Below are 18,502 nucleotides of genomic sequence, written 5' to 3' on the forward strand. Positions count from 1 at the left end.
AAAAGATATTATTTAAACTCAGTAGAAGCATAGCAATATAGAGAAATAGGAAACAGCAAGGAACCCAGCAGACTCTAAAGTGGTGTGTTGAAATAGCTGTGTGTGGGAGATGGAAGACATAAAACCTTTTCCAAAGCTTTACAACAGAGAGTGGTTGTTCCTGATGAAAAGTCATGCATAGGCAATGTTTTCTCAGATTTCCAAAAAATAAAAGTAAAAAAATGAAAGATCATAGCACCCCCCCCAAAAAAAATCCCTTGAGAGGGGGCAGGATTAAGATTACTTACTGGAAATCAGTAAGTAATACAACTTCAAACATTAATTTAAAAAAAAAAATCTGTGTTTATTTCCTGGAGGGAAAAAAAGAGCTCCCCAACTGGTATGTTCAAGTCCACCAGAATTCCCTGCTGTGCTGCACTGCCTCTGAGGAGGCAGACTCCCAAGCAGACTGCCTTCCCGCCCCCCCCACTCCCCAACCTCCCATCCCCCCACCCCCCCCACCCCCGCTGACATCCAGGCTATTAAGCAAGCTTTGAGCCCGTGATGGAAACTGCACAGCCTGGAACTTCTCAGAAAGTCTGCTGCCAGGCGCTGGAGATGAGATTAGCTTGATTTTGTTCTTACAGTGATAATGTTTTATTAATGTATAGGTCTCATTCCCCTATGGCATGAGGCTCACTTCTCATGCAAAATAATTAAAGACTCTCCAATGCCTTACAGCCTTTCTATATCGTTTTCCTGTATCATGTGATATTTTATATAATTAAGAAATCAGAAAATGGCTAATAGTTCATTACAAAAGGTATCGCCTTGAAAGCAATCCAGTTTATTCCCCTTCTACATGTAGGTGTACCATCTGATTCTTTATTTACAGACAAGTGTCCAGGAACAGGAAATTACAACTACATTTACATGTGTCTCTGGGGGAAACACGTGCAGAGAAGAGGCACATCTTAATATATACCAGGCAATATCTGGAACAAACCAAAACAATTTTGGAATCCCACACAAAATTAATATTTTAGTAGTTGAGCTCAACATTTCCAAAGAATAAGAAAATCTATACATCATAAAAATCACATAGACATCAATTTTGAGTAAAATAATGCACACACCATATACACAGTCAGTTGATTTTTTAAGTTGAAACAACTCATTGCATACCAATGTTTTTATAAACAAAAAAATTCTAGAAAAATATTATATACAACCCCATGTTTGAATCATTAGACTTGATCTAAATAAAAATCACTCTAAAATTGCAGTACAAGTTCCAAAACACTTAGGCTCAACTCTATATTTAGTTCATGGCAGACCAATTCATCAACCCACACTTGTCTGAGGACCATATTTTGAATAGTACAAAGATAAAGCTTCTAAAAATGGAATTTTCAAGGAAGTATAGTACATATTACTCCTTGGCTCAAACTTTCATTCGTGTTTTAGTATTGACTGGAGTAATAATGATATAAAGTTTAAAAGGTCAACTGTGGATGTATTTTTTTTTGTCTTTACAGACAGGGTTTCTCTGTGTAGCCCTGATTTTCCTGGAACTCACATTGTAGACTATGCTGTCCTCAGACTCAGAGATCTGCCTGCCTCTGCCTCCCAAGTGCTGGGATTAAAGCGTGTGCCGCCACTACCTGGAGAGTATAATGTTTTAATACGTGTGTGTGTGTGTATGTATGTATGTGTGTGTATGTGTCCTGTACTTTAATTTCCAGCTCCAATTCCTTTTTCCTTTCTATCCACATTCCTGAACAATAAGAATACGAAATGTAGCGAGACATGGCAGCACTGTCTTTTAATCCCAGCACATAGGCAGAGGCAGGTGAATCTCTGTGTTCAAGGCTAAGCTGGGCTACAGAACATGTTCCAGGACAGCCAGAGTTATACAAAGAAACCCTGTCTCAAAAAAATATAAAATAAAACAAATAATCCAAGATGTGAACAACAAGGAATTGTTTCCAGTTGCCTTAAGAAACAAAGCATCAATGAGAGAGTGTCCTGGGGTGAGTGTGACCAAAGTATGTCATATACCTGTATGAAAATATTGTAATGAGACCCATTATTTCGTGTAATTATTATAACATAATAAAGAAACTTAACGAGAAGGCAAAGCATTACACCTATAGTTAAGCTTTGTGCCTCCCCCATTTCATTCCCTCCCTACGAAATGAAGCCATACCCTTTGTCTGCACACGTAGCTTTCTACACTTCCACAGGAGTTGTCTACATTCTCAAGCTTTTATCTCATGTTTCAAGTCTTATTCAAAAACAGATGCTAAAGTCTCCTAAGCTTTTAAAATTAAACATTGTATTTTTTTGCTTTTGTTTGTGTATTTTGTTATTTTATTTTGAGCCAGGAGGTTACTATACAGCCTAGCATAGCTTCAAACTCACTACATAACTTAGGCTGGCTATGGCAATCCTCCTGCCTCACAATGCAGGAATTATGGGCCTGAGTCACTGCTCGCTCCTAGCTCAACATTGTGTTTTGAGAATTGTCCTTAATAGCTCACTCAGCAGTAGCTACAAATTCCTCTGTCCCGCACATCTCCCAGTACATCTCACAGCGCTAGTATGCTGCAGTTGATTTACCGTTCTCTTGCTAGTGCTCACTTGGGTTGTCTCTCTCTTCTTGTTGTTACAATATCACAATGAACACAAATGTCTTACAGATTTCTCCCTTAGCACATATTCAAGAATTATGTATATACCCATAAGTGAGTTAAGGGGCATATACAACCTCATCTTTGGATATTTCTTACTAAAGCATGAATATACTTCAAAGTACTAATTTACACTTATCTCTGCAGAGCACAAGCATCCATCCCCACTGGGCACTATGACCACCAATATTTGAGGTCAGACTTTCAATTTTTTCCAGACTGATGTAATATCTAATAAAGTAGCATCTTATTATGTCTTGGTTTGCATTTCTTTGATCATAGTGAGACTGAACGTCTTCTCATAGATGAATTAGTCATTTTCATTCTTTTTCTGTGAATTACCTGCCTGTCTTATGTTCGTGTTTAAATTGATTTTTTTTTATTTTTAAGACAAAGTTTCCCTATATAGTCTTGGCTGGCCTGGAATTCTCTATGTAAACCAACCTGGCCTTCAATTCATAGAAATCTACCTACCTTTTTCTCCTGGGTGCTGGAATTAAAGGTTTGTACCACCACACCTACCTTCTACTGATGTTTTAATCACTGGTTTACAAGTTATTTGAATAATGTGGGTCTGAATCTTTTGTCAGTTATATATCCTACAACTATTTACCCCTATCTATAGTTCTTGTTTACAGTTTCTTAATGTCTATGTATAACAAGGCATTTTTAATTTTAATAATGTTTATTTCACTGTCTTTAAGTTCTCTATGAATTATGTCTTTATTTTTAGTTCATGTGTGTTTTGCCTGTACTTATATCTATGTGAGGGTGTCAGATTCCCTGGAAGTGGAGTTACAGACAGTTATGAGATGCTATGTGGGTGCTGGGAATTGAACCTGAGTCCTCAGGAAGAGCAGCTAGTGTTCTTAACTGATGAGCCATTCCTCCATGAATTACTTTTTTTGTGTTTTATCAAACCCATGCTCTAACCAAAGAGTGTGACATCTATTATCTCTGAAATTGTCCTTATGTTCTTTTTTTTTTTTTTTTTTTTTTGAGACAGGGTTTCTCTGTAGCTTTGGTGCCTGTCCTGGAACTAGTTCTTGTAGACCAGGCTGGCCTCGAACTCACAGAGATCCCCTGCCTCTGCCTCTGCCTCCCAAGTACTGGGATTAAAGGTGTGCGCCACCACCACCAAGCTCCTTATATTCTTTTTAATAAGAGTTTCCTTATCAGGTTCTGGAATTCTGCTTTTTAAAAAAAAATAAAATGGGAAAGTTTCAGTTTCGTTTCATTCTTTCCTATATGAGTAATTAATCATGATGCTTTTCAAAAGGTTTGTTCTTTTCCCACTAATTTGCACTACTACTCAGTCATAGGTATCAGTTACACATCTCTGGTGTATTCCTGGGCTTTGTGTGGTATACCAGTTGTCTAGGTTCATGTTCGTGTTTTGATGCCATGCTGTCTTAATGAGCTTACCTGATCTGAGACATTTACATTGTAGAATGATCTTACTGAGTTCCCACAGGAACACTAGATTTTCCATTGAGATTACAGTAAAAATCTATGTGTTCCTATGGAGAAGAGACGTCTTTATGATATTATACTTCATGTTCATGTTCAGATGTGTTTCTCTTTATTTAGGTCATCTTTAAGATTTGTCTATCATTTTGTGAATGTTTTGAGCATCTTTTGTTAGATTCACTTTAATTTCTTTCTTAGTGTTGCTAATGGCATCTTTAAAATTATATTTTCTTTTTGAGCCTGAACCATAGGAGAGCAACTGAATTATCTTCCTAAATTATCATAGGAACTCTAAAAACATCTGCTTGTAAGTTATCTTGGCTTGTTCTGTATAAATGATCATATCCCATGAATGACTCAATGGCCTCACCAGAGTTCTTCATATCCCAACACAAGTTGTGTTGTATGTACATGTGAAAGCCAGAGTTCAATGTCAGTTGTCTTCTTCAATGCTCTTCACCTTGTTTTCTGAGACAGAATCTCTCACTGAACCCAGAGTTCACCGATTAGCTGGATGAGCTGGCTAGCAAGCTCCAGCAACCTACCCGTCTCTGCTCCCCATTCCCACCACCACCCACAGGTAGATGTTCACTTGACGCCTAGTTTTCAGGATGTCTTTATTCACAGTTGTATCCAGAACTGCAAAATACCTCTTAATTGAACATTCTATCCTCCCCCACTGTTAGGGAGGGTGGTCACATGGTTGTGTAGGATACATGTGAAGGTCCAGAAATCTTGCTGTTCCTCAAACAGAGGGTAATGATTAAGCTCCCATTTCAGCCCTAACCCTCATGCTCCTCTTCAGGAATATAAACTGAGACCTTCCATCAAGGAACCTACTAGCTTCACTTCACTATACATCATCCTCCTTTTTAAGTTTAATCATCAACTTTCTCTGTCCTAAGTAAGTTACCATGGACTCCAACATCCCAAATCTTCTAAACATCTATTACCTGTACCTGCACTATCAGCAATTCTTTTGTCTTTGTTTATTTAAGCTTTTTTAAAAAAATCTCTTTACTGCTTGTTGTTTTCAGTCACTGGGGAAGACGGGAAATGAATGCAAACATTTCAACATCACTGCTCTACAGTGTAGAGATGTAAGAGGTAGGCACGTAGCTTGGAGGATTACTAGTATTATTAGTCAGGGTTCTCTGGAATAGCAGAACTTATAGAATGAATATATTTATTCTTATTATTAATCATATATATATGTATATATACATATATATATATATAAACGTATATTTGGAGCACCCTCTGATTTTTAGGGCTTCTGTAGTGCTGGATGATTGCCTGACATGGTTGGAGTTTGGTCATGTGATTAATCAGGATTCTCTCTCTCTCTCTCTCTCTCTCTCCCTCCCTCTCTCTCTCTCTCTCTCTCTCTCTCTCTGTGTGTGTGTGTGTGAGAGAGAGAGAGAGAGAGAGAGAGAGAGAGCTGGGAGAGGCTATTGAACTGGAGAAGGAGAATCATCATACTCAGTTGGATGGATCCATCAAAAACTCAGCAGTTAAGATCACTGGCTGCTCTTCCTGAGGACCCAGGTTCAATTCCCAGCACCTGGTGTGGGAGAATTGTCTGTAATCTGTCAATCATGTTTTAAATAAACGCTAATTGGCCAGGCAGGAGGTATAGGTGTGAAAACCAGACAGGAAGTGAAAATAATGCAAGGAGAGCAGGAGAATTCTGGGGAGGAGGAAGTTGATTCCTCCCACTCCTGCCCAGATAACCAAAGCAGCAGGATGTGAGCTGCCCCACTGAAAAAGGTACTGAGCCACATGGCTAACATAGATCAGAAAAATGGGTTAATCAAGATGTGAGAGTTAGCCAGTAAGAAACCTGACCTAACGGGCCAATAAGCATTATAACTTGTAGAGATTTCTTTGTGTTATTTTCTTTGGGACTAAACAGCTGGGGGGCAGGGCAGGACAGAAACACAAACAAGCAGGCCCCCTCATGTTACAAGCACCCACATGGCAGCTCACAACTGTCTGTAACTCAGTTCCAGGGGATCTGACACCCTCACACAGACATGCATACAGGCAAAACACCAATGTACATAAAGTACAAATAAATGATTTTAAAACGCTGATCAGCAAAATATTGATGGACTAAATATGAAGCGAACACCCTCACCTCATTCCCCTCCTTAGTGGATTAAATTCTCAGAAAGGAAGGGAAAGGGACTCAGGAGGCACAGTTTAACAAGGCAGAGTGCACACTAGCAACTCCTTGCTCAGAGTCAAGGAACCAAACACAGACATCACCCCAGCACATAAGGTCAAGTTCCTGAAGAGAATAGTTTATTTCTCATCTCCAGAGACATCCCCTGACCCCTGAAAAGCCAAGGCTCTAGTAACAGTTACAGGCTCCTTTTGGCTCCCAGTGTGGGGCAGATCAATGTAAATAAAAGCTGTGTCTCAAATAAAATGCTAATCTGCCTTTTGCATCTTGTAAACAAAAGCTGATGGAACACTTGTGAAAGCAGACAGCATAGTCAAACCCTCTGCAGCGGGAGCTCGGAGCTCGGGAACCTGGATAAGGCATTGTCTCAAATATCTAAAGAAGCCCCTTTCTAGAAAGGAAGCCAAGCTGTTGTGGCTCCTCAGCGCTCAGCGTGAACGTTCCCCCTTCTCTTCTGATGGCGAGCACCCTGCAAATTGCAGTCATCCTGTGAAGCCAAGCCATGCCCAAAAGGTCAGTGAGAGCAGGGCCTGGAAGAATAGCTTTTGTTCCGGTGAGCCAGTGGCTGCCTTCCAAAGGGAAGGCATCTCTCCCGGAGCGCAGGAGCTGGCATCAATAGGGAAACTCTTCTCCGAATTCACTTCATCTGTGCTGTTACTCCCCACAGCCTGCACCTGCAGCTCTTGGTATTATGCCTGGATATCTCTGTTCCCACAAGGGCTAGCTCTTAACAAATGGAGGGCAAACTTGGGAGGCTATTGCTCCAGCTCTCCCGCAGCACCCCAAATTGTGGGGCAGTTTAAAGGTCTCTCCAAAGTTCCCAGGAAAGACCAAACCAAGCGACCTTTAGGGAGACCGAATGTCATGCCTCTGTTTCGCCTCCTACACCCCCTCTTTTCTCGCCTAGCCATCTTCCAACAAAATTTGATTGGATGGGGGGAACTACTTAAATAACGTTTACATGAAGGCTGGGGATATAACTTGCTGACTGAGTGTTTGTCTAGTGGGTGGGTGGGGGTCCTTGGCTTAATCTCCAGCAATGCCAGGAAAAATTAATGTAATTCTAAAAATAATGTTTCCATGAATCCCTTACTCAGGGCCTGCAACTGAAAAATCAGCTGAATACGGTCTCCTGTTTCATAATCCCTTCCTGGTTGTTTGCTACCAGAAGACTGAAGGAGTGGGGAGTCCTTAGTCTATCGGGCACAGAAACCTGAATTCTGTGGATATGAACAGGGAGCCCCTGGAGACAGGAAAGAGTAGAAACTCATATTGCCTCTGAAAACTAAATGCAGAGATGTGAGCCTCGGAAGGGAACCCAGGTGATGTGGGATTGATTCCCCTCGGTATGCTGTAAATACCATTGGTTAATAAAAAAAAAAAAAAAAAAAAAAAAAAAAAAAAAAAAAAAAAAAAAGCTGTTTTGGGCCTGTGAGCAGAGCAGAGCTAGGCAGGAAAAACTAAACTGAATGCTAGGAGGCAGGAGGTGGAGTCAGGAGAAACCATGTAGTCCCGCTGGAGACAGACACCGGAACTTTACCCCGTAAGACATAGTCTCATGGCAATATACAGATTACTAGAAATGGGTTAAATTAAGGTGTAAGAGTTAGCCAATAAGAAGCAACCTCCTACTACACCCAGAGAGTGGGAAGCAGAGAGGAGATGAATGGCAGCGGGAAAAGGCTAGGCTAAAGCATTAGCCTTCCATACACCGCTGCTCACACAAACACAGTGTGGGTGTGAGGTTTGGGGCAAAAGGACTCTAATGAAAAGGCTGCCTGGAGACTGCAGTGCTGACGAGAAGAGCATCATGGGAAAGCATATGATCTTGAACCTGAACTCAGTGGCAGCGGGAGGAGGCATTCTAAGCCAGGGATGGCTAAGGATGATTTTGACCTCTGTAAGCCCATACCACACACACACACACACACACACACACACACACACACACACACGACAATTTTTTAAATATCTGTTTGTTTGGTTAGTTGGTTTTGGTGCTTCTCTGTGTAACTGTGTAACAGCCCTGTCTGTCCTGGACCTCGCTTTGTAGACCAGGCTGGCCTCAAACTCATTAAGATTCACCTGCCTCTGCCTCCCAAGTGCTGGGATTAAAGGCCTGTGTCACTGCCCAGCGACACACAGGACAATTTAACTGAGAGACTGAAAAAAAAGTATAAGACATGCTTGGAGCTCTGGATTTTCATAAAATGATAAAATTGGAATAATGATTGAAGGAGAAGGTCTAAAACCGTCCCAGGCAAGCATCCCAAAGCATCTACATTTCCAGAGCCGCCTGTGCCTATGAATGGACTTCTGCAGCAAACATGAAAGACCATGGAACAAGCTAAGGCTGCATTCCAAAACCACAATGGGGGTGGGGATTACCCCACCCGTGACTCACGCACATACTTCCTGTTTCCTCAGCCCATGACAGAAACAGAGCAGTGCTAGGACTCCTTCCCCTCTCAGTAGTTCACGCTGCTAACTTTAACCTACCCTACCCTCCTCAAGCCTGCCAGCGGCCTTCTTTGCCTGTGTTTCCCAGAGTCCCAGCAATGGCTGTTCCACGGCCACTGAGTTGTAATTCAGGCTGGGAGCCGGAGTGTTGCCTCTGAACCTGATTCTGTGTCTGTGTAACTCTGGTTGCTTTTGAAATCTTTCTGTCACAAAACCAATTCTCTACAGACTGCTGATGGCCTACGCCCTGTTTCTGCCTGTATCCCTGCTATGATTTTCCTTTCTCTCCCCAGCCCACCCCTGCCTCTTTCCTCCTCCCTGTTGGAGATGTCCTGACTGTCCCTGAGTCCACACCGGCCTCTTTCATTCTCCTTCACTCTTTTCTACCCTCATCAAACTCCCCTTTCTTTCCTCCCTTCTCTTAGTCCTGGCCCCCTGGAATCAAACTGGCCCGTGTCTACAAAAAAAAAGATGGCACAGCGCTCACAATAACTGACACATCATAATGCAGTTTTTGCTGTTGAGTCCTTTCTGCTTCTTTGCTATTAAAAATAACCATGTAGTGAACATCATTTTAGATCTCTATCTATATCTCTGAGTAATTCCTTCAGGCTGCTGTACTCCCTAGAGATGGCATTTTAAAGACATTTTAAAGTCTTGTCATATATTTGCAAAAACTCATTTTTACAAGAATGTTCAACACATAACAAAATTTCAAATTAATACTAACCTTAGGTATAGAATGGGGTCACATGTATTTCTCTGAAGTCCCTGAAAGCATTCACACTCTGGAATATTCTGAAGATGTTTTATGCATAGAGGACATACCTAATCCCTTTTCTTATACTTAAATATTTTAATTCATACATTGAGCTAATTCATATGTTGAACTAGTCATCAGCATCAATTTATATCAAACATGTGCCTACTGCCAGCCTCGGGCTAGATCCTGTTGATTTAAGATCAACCTGGCTATTTTTTTTATTTTAAAAATATTTATTTATTCATTTATTTATTATGTATACAATATTCTGTCCGTGTGTATGTCTGCAGGCCAGAAGAGGGCACCAGACCTCATTACAGATGGTTGTGAGCCACCATGTGGTTGCCGGGAATTGAACTCAGGACCTTTGGAAGAGCAGGCAATGCTCTTAACCTCTGAGCCATCTCTCCAGCCCCCAACCTGGCTATTTTAAAATATCCAAATAAGTTGCAAGTTTTTAAATACCATGAGGCAGAATACGCTCAAAGATTATTCTAACATCCATGAGCTCTCTACCCAGACAATGGTAAGTAACTTTCGACTCTTTTCCAGGCTCCTTCAGTCTCTGTTGGTGGAAGCTGCTCCCTTTTTTCTAAAGCCTCAGACATCCTATAATGTTTAGCCATGGCTTTAAAGAAGGGGGATGAATTTTTTTTTCAACTTTCTTCCTTGGGGCAGAGCTCATAGGCCATGGTGCACATCTGTATTTGTTTACCCCATTTGTTGCAGGTCAAGTGTGCTGCTACCTCTGTAATATCCAAACATCAACATGAAAATACCAAGTGTTTCTCATTTGCTGCATGGTATGCTAAGAGGTTTTGGTGCAACTTGGTCAATAGTCATAATTTTTTAGCTACGACTGAGTATCAGGGGCGATTCTGAGACCCACAAAGAACTTGTATGAGTATCTTCCCATAGTTTCATTTTGTTGCTGTGATTAAACACTCAGATTTAAAAAAAAAAAAGTTGGAGAGGAAAGGGTTGATTTGGCTTAGACTTCCAGGTCACAACCCCCATAGAGGGAAGTCAGGGCAGGAACCCAAGGCAGGAACCTAGAAGCAGGAACCACGGAGGAAAGACGCTTCTGCCTTACTCTGGCTTCCTCACAGCCTCATTCTTAGCTATCTCTCACATAGAATTACCTGCTTAGGAATGGGGCTGCTCACAGTGGGTTGAGCCCCCATTCGTCAATAAACAAGGCAGCACCTCACAGACCTGCCCATAGACTAACCTGACATAGACAATTTCTCAGTCAAGACTCTTTTTCAGGTGATTCTAGAACCTGTCAAGTTGGCAGTTACACTAACTAGGACAGTCTTCCAATCCTTTAGGTAGACTTGGAACCTTACAATCTAGTATGGAATATAAGCATGCCAATAAAGTTATTATAATACAGTATAATAAAAGCATTTCTGCAATTTTGGGATTGGCAAATGTCGTGGGTGCATGGTGGAGCCGGAGGACAAATCCATTATGGAATGAACAGGGACGAGAGACCTTGTTAACTGTGAGCTAAGCAGCAAAACAAACACCGTAATAACCTCAGCTACAAATGACGTGCTTGCCGATTCTTCACTCAGGTGACTACAAGGTTGCTGGGTGCTGACCCTGGACTTGCCTAGGCTTAGATGAGCTTTTCGTTTATTTTATGGATCTTGGCCCACATGACTGGTGTAAGATGGAATCTCAAAGTAGTTTTGATCTGCATTGCCCTAATAACTAAGAAAAGAAGTGCCTGAGAAGGTGGCTCAATCAGTCTTCCCCTCTTTTTCTGCCTCCCTCCCTCCCTCTGTGTGTGTGTCTGTCTGTCTGTCTGTCTGTCTGTCTGTCTGTCTCTGTCTCTCTCTCTGTGTGTGTGTGTGTGTGTCTGTCTGTCTGTCTCTCTCTCTCTCGGTTCATGTACACTGTGCACATGTGTACATGTGTATGTATGTGTGTGTGTCTCTCTCTTCCTTTGTGTGTCGGTGTGTGTGTGTGTCTGTCTCCCTCTCTCTTGGTTCATGTGTGTGTGTGTGTGTGTGTGTGTGTGTGTGTAGGTCAAAGGAAATGTCAGGCACCTTCTTCAGTTGCTCTCCACACTGAACCTGGAGCTCATGGATCAGGCTGAACTGACTAGCCAGCAAGCCCCACCCCCCAGCAGTGGAGTTACAGACACATGCCCTGTTCTCAGCTCTTACATATGGGTGTTGGGGAATCAAAACTCAGACTTCATGTTTGCATGGCAAGCACTTTACTGACTGAGCCACCTTCTCAGGCACTCCTTTTCTTAGTTTCTTCATTTGGGGCGGTCCCGAGGATTGAATTTAGAGGCTTTCGCATGCTAGGCAAGCACTCTACCATAGAACCATAGCCACAGCACTTTAGTGTGGTGTTTAAAGTTCTTCAACAGAGTAAAAGTGCGAGTTGTCTATGTAGCACAGAGGGGTGATAGGAGGCTTCATTCACTCATTCATTTATTCACTTACTCGTTTTTCTATTACCAGATACTAATGACCCTTAGAGACAGGACAAGATTATCCCAAAGACCCAGCATGGAGAGCAGGACTCTGAACTGCATCAGTCAGCCTAGATCTTTCCTGCTGCCCTGGGATCCCTTTCCCGCTTCAGCTCCCTGAATGCACTCTGCCACCCACTGAGCTCCTCCATTTAAAGCATCCTCCATTTGAAACACCCATAACTTTCTCAGTGTGCTTTATATCCTTGCGTGCCTCTGCCTTTCCTTGATGTGGTTTCTCTCCTTGGACCACTGGTTCCTCCCACCTCTCTGTAGGACATTTCTCAGCTCTTTGAGATCCAGCTTATGGTAGATCAGAGTGCTATTCAGCAAATATTCACTGCTTCTCACTCCATCTCCATAGGAGCTACAGGTACTCTGTTTATTTTTTTCATTTGTTTGTTTGGTATATGAGTGTTCTGCCAACTTTATGCCAGAAGAGAGCATCAGATCCCACTAGAGATGGTTGTGGGGATTGAACTCAGGAACCTCTGGAAGAGCAGTCAGTGCTCTTAACTGCTGAGCCATCTCTCCAGCCCTGACTGTTTTTTTGTTTTTTGTTTTTTGTTTTTTACTTGACTTTGTCCTTCATCATGTAATACACTTTGGTCAGTGGTATGTCAGTTCACACGATGTGTTCAGAGGTTTAAAATGTGATTGCATGGTGTGTTTGGTGTCTTGCATGCTTGTTCCTATTCCAAAAGAAAGCCTCTTACAGCTTTATTTGTCTCTAATTCTCACCACTTAAAATAATTCCCCATAATATGTTTTTGCTTACATATCTAGATAATTTTTATAGATATACATTACAAGAATTAGAATTATTTGTTCCTGTATTTCTATATAAAATTTTCAGGGGCTGGAGAGGTGGCTCAGTGGTTAAGAGCATTGCCTGCTCTTCTAATGGTCCTGAGTTCAATTCCCAGCAACTACATGGTGGCTCACAACCATCTAAAATGATATCTGATGCCCTCTTCTGGCCTACAGGCAGATACACAGACAGAATATTGTATACATAATAAATAAATAAAATATTTAAAAATTTTTTCATACATATTGTCAAATTTCCTCCCAGAATGTGCTTATACACATTCCCAACAGTGGTGTTTTCAAATGGTCTTTCCTCACTGTTGACAATATTAAGTATATTTTAAAATCTATCTTAACTAATACATAAAAATACAGAAATTTTATCTGGGTTGGTGTTTACCTTTCTCCTCTGGTAGCACACAGCCTCCTTTCTAGTACCAAGAACACTAGTCAGTAGGGGTTAAGGCTCTAGGTCAGCCCCCAGCTCTACTTCTCAGTGTTAAACAAGTTGTGTAGGCGCTGTCTTCAGACATGGGGCTTACCATCAATGTGTAGAGAGCAACCCACAGTCTTGGCAATAACCTGGGTTATTTGGTGTGTCCATGGGACCGCTTTGGCCAACGATTTGACTAGATGTAATCCACATCGGAACTGGAAGTTTAATTAGATAGTGAGAGGTGTCTGGCTTGGGCTTTCTTGCCATTACTTGGTGATTCCATTTAGATTTCTTTCATACATGTATATATTTTGAGAAATCTTAGTATTGGGTTTCTACACCCACCCCTCAAATGGCCCTTAATTCTAGCTGTCCCTACCCATATTCCCTCCATTACCTCCCTCTTTCTTCTCCTTCTCTGTTCAATTCTTCTATGCCCTCCCATCCATCAAGAATTATCCATTCTATTTCCCCTTCCTCGGGAGATCCATCTCCTACCTCCCTTACTATATAGCTAACCTTTCTGTGATTATATGGATTGTAACCCTGCTTATCAAAGACCTAACAGCTAACATATAAGCAGATTATACCACATTTGTCTTTTGGGGTCTGGACTGCCTATTCGTGATGACTTTTTTTCTAGCTCCATTTATTTACCTGTGTATTTCATGATTTCATTTTTTAACAACTGAGTAATATTCCATTGTATAAATGTACCACATGTTCTTTATCCATTCTTCTGTTGAGGGCTATGTAGGCTGTTTCCAGTTTCTGGCTATTGTGAATAGAGTACAATGAACATGGTTGAACAAGTACCTCTGCTGTAGAATATTGAGTCCTTTGGGTTTTATTCCCGGGAGCTATAACAGCTGGTTCTTGAGGCAGATCAATTTCCAGCTTCCTAAGGAACCATCACACTGAGTTCCACAGTGGCTGTACAAGTTTGCACTCCCACCAGCAATGGATGGAGCTTTCTCCTTAACCACCGGCCTCACCAGCATGAGTTTTCATTTATTTTATTGGCCCTCATGACAGGTGTAAGATGGAATCTCAAAGTAGTTTTGATCTGCATTTACCTAATAACTAAAAATGTTGAACATATTTTTCCCTTTCTTTCTTTCTTTCTTTCTTTCTTTCTTCCTTCCTTCCTTCCTTCCTTCCTTCCTTTCTTTCTTTCTTTCTTTCTTCCTTTCTTCCTTCCTTCCTTCCTTTCTTCCTTTCTTTCCTTCTTTCTTTCTTATTTTCTTGAGACAGGGTTTCTCTGTGTAACCGCCATAGCTGTCCAGGAACTCACTTTGTAGACCAGGCTGGCCTCCAACTCACGGAGATCCACCTGCCTCTGCCTTCCAAGAGCTGGAATTAATGGAATGCGCCACCATTTTTTTAAGTGCTTCTGAGCCAAATGTGGTTCATCTTTTGAGAACTCACTCTCTTCATATTTGTACCCAATTTTTAATTGGGTTATTTGTTTTCTTGATGACCAGTTTGTTTAGTTCTTTCTATATTTTATATATTAATTCTTTATCAGATGTGTCAATTGGTAAAATCCTTTTTCTATTCTGTAGTCTGCCTTTGTCCAGATGATGGTGACCTTTGCCAGACAAAATCATTTCAGTTTCATGAGATACCATTTATTAATTATTGTAAGTACTTGTGCTATTGATGTCCTGTCCAAAAATGTTTGTCTTGTGCCAATGAATTCAAGACTATTCTCCATTTTCTCTTCCATCAGATTCAGTATATCTGGCTGGATATTGAGGTCCCTGCTCTACTTGGAGTTGAGTTTTGTGCAGGGTGATAAGTATGGCTCTGTTTGCACTCTTCTACATGTAGTCATCCATTCTGATCAACACCATTTGCTGAAGATGCTTTCTTTATTCTAGTAAAGGTAGAGAAAGAACGTGTAGATTTGGGTGGATGGGGAATCAGGGAGGATCTGGGAGGAGTTGTGAGAGGTTAAATCAGAATCAAAATATATTATATGAAAATCTATTTTAGATAAAAAGACAACTAGAATCAAATTAATTTTAGTAAGTGTATATACACTAAAATGTTAATAAAAGATTTTATGACAAAAATACAAGAATTACACATGAGAATGGGGCATCATGTAATATTTTACATATAGCCACATTGTGTAATGTTAAAATATTTATTAAAGCATTTTTTAAAGATTTTATATATTTATTATGCACACAGTGTTATGTTTGCATGTATGCCTGCAGACCAGAAGAGGGCATCAGATCTCATTACAGATGGTTGTGAGGCACCATGTGGTTCCTGGGAATTGAACTCAGGACCTCTGGAAGAACAGCCAGTGCTCTTAACCTCTGAGCCATCTCTCTAGCCCAATATTTATTTCTTCATGACAAACACTTTTAAAATTCTTTCTTCTAGAGTTTTGACATGTCTAGTGTGTTATTGTTATCCAGTAGTAATCATCACTGGTACAATAATATACCGGGTGACCAGGCTATCTCACTGTATCTAACTGTGACTAAGTACACATTGGTCCACACTGCCATTCCCCTGCCCACTCTAACCACTTCTGCTAACTGCCATTCTGCTCTCCACTCCTTCCCCTCTCCTCCTTGTGTTTCCTCTCCCAGGCTTGAGTCTCATGTGGAAGACCCACAGCCCTCTGCTCTTAAATCTTTGAGATCAGCTTTTGCCGATTCTGCACACACGAGGTCAGGCTCTATTTGACTTTCAGTGATTGACTTATTCACTTACCACAATCTCCACTTCCATTCATATTTTCACAAGTGACAGAAATATTTCTTTTTATGAACTGAATACCACTCTGTTGTACATATTTACTGTGTTTTTTTCTTCTGTTCACAATGGATTAGAAAAAGAGATGAGGGGATATATACTAATAGAGATAGAAAATTATCTTTATTTCCAGGTTATAGCCCTTTCTTCTTGAAAAATCCATTAAAACATTAAAAAATATTATTGAATTTAATAAAAATAATTCATATACAAGTCAATGACTTTATTTTATTGCTACAACAAATAGTCAGGGAAGTTTGTGGGACAGCTGTAAACTGCGGGAAGATGTATTGCTGTGATTGGTGTAATAAAAAGCTGAATGATCAATAGCTAGGCAGGAGAATATAGGTGGGGTTTCCAGGCAGAGAGAGAACTCAGGAAGGAAGAAAAGGGTGAAGTTGCCAGTCAGATGCAAAGGAAGCAAGATGGGCAGAACAGAGATGAGGGAACGAGCCACATAGGAGAAGGTAGACCAAAAACTACAGTAAACTTAACTTAAAAGAGCTAGTTCAGAACAAGCCTCAGCTGAAGCCAAGCTTTCATAATTAAGTCTCCGTGTCAATATTTGGGGCTGGCGGTGGAAAAGAAAGTCAGACTACATATGGCATCCAATGTGGAGGCTCGAGAATGACTAAAAAACGTTGAGCTAAGAAAAGTTCTGGATAAGGAGGTGGACGTGGCTTTCTCGTCCCTCAGTCTGACTGGCACCCAGCCATCTCATCACCGCCAAGTACAAGTCAGTCTGGGAAATGTTCTCCAGCTGATGCCCAAGAGAGTAGAAATGTAAATGACAGACGCCTCTCTGCTACCTGTTCCAACAGTAGGAGAACCAAGCATTAAGTACTGGATTTAAATATATCAAAGCAATTGATGATGGCGGTAGTTAAATCTTGATAGAGCATTAACTGTACAAACCCAATCAGAATAGGTTCAAGAGAAAATTGAAGACAGCACCTGTTTAAAGCAAAAACTGGTTTGGTAGCTGGGGGAATGGATCAATAGGTAAAGCACTTCCTGTGCAAGTAGAAGGATCCGAGTTCAAATCCCCAGAACTCATGTAAAAAGTCAAGCATGGGGGTTGGGGAACTGTAGAGATGTTTTGGCAGTTAGGAGTACTATCTAATCTTCTAGAGGACCCAGGTGTGACTTCCCAACCCCTACATGGTGGTTCACAACCATCTGTAACTCTAGGTCCTGGGGATCTGATACCATCTCTTCTTGCTTTTGTGGGTCCTGCACACATGTTGGTATCCAAATGAATATGCAGGCAAAGCACAGGTACATATAAAATAAAATGATTTTTTAAAAATTATTTATGTATATGTATATAGTTTTCTGCCTGCACGATAGAAGAGGGTACCAAATCTCATTCTAGATGGTTTTGAGCCACCATGTGATTGCTGGGATTTGAACTCAGGTCCTCTGGAAGAGCAGCCAGTGCTCTTAAACTCTGAGTCATCTCTCCAGCCCCAACAAAATAATTTTTAAAAAATGCAAAGCCAAGCTTATGGCACATGCTTGTAAACCCAGTTTGAGGGTTGGCAACAGGGACAGAATGATCCCTAGGCTGCTGGCAAGTCAGTGTAGACAGTGAACTCACTCTAGGATCAGTGAGAGACCCTGTCTCAAAAGATGGGGTGGAGCAATAGAGAAAGACAGTCAAAGTGAGGTCTCCATATACCCCTGTGTAGTGGGAGGCTGTTTGTTGGTTCCCAGCCCCACTCCCCAAGCTAGCTTAGACCTGAAATAATCACACAGAAACTGTATTAATTATATCACTGCTTGACCCATTAGCTCTAGCTTCTTATTGGCTAACTCTTACATATTAATTTAACCCATCTCTATTAATCTGTATATTGCTATGTGGCTGTGATTTACCGGGTAAACTTCTCAGCGTCTATCTCCTGTGGCTCTGTGGCTTCTCTCTACTCTGCCTTCCTCCTCCCATGCTATGGGCCAAGCCAGCTCTTTATTCATTAACCAATAAAAGCAACACATAGACAGAAGGCGCTCCCACACCACCCCTGAACACACACATACACACCCACGTGCTTACAGCACACACGCACATCCACCATATATATATGTATATATATATATATATACATACATACATACATACACATAGTTGAAAAACAAAAAAGCTTTCAATAGATTTTGCTATAAATGGAAGCAAAGCAATGAGTTAATTAGCTGGAAGGATTATGACGTAATGAGCTTCACTTTTTTTTTCTTAACAATGGAGAAATAACCACATGATTTTGTGCTGGTGGGAACGTTCCAGTGCAGAGGAAAACTGATGATACGGGAAAGAGTGTAAAAATTGCTCAAGTGATGTCCTTGAGTAAGCAAGAAAGGAGAGGGTCTGGTGATAAGGAAATGGTGTTGGGAGAAGACAGATTGCTCCCACACTGTAACAGCAAGGAAAGTAGAA

This window comes from Myodes glareolus, chromosome 10 (assembly GCF_982192425.1).
Source record: "Myodes glareolus chromosome 10, mMyoGla1.1, whole genome shotgun sequence".
Classification (NCBI taxonomy): domain Eukaryota; kingdom Metazoa; phylum Chordata; class Mammalia; order Rodentia; family Cricetidae; genus Myodes; species Myodes glareolus.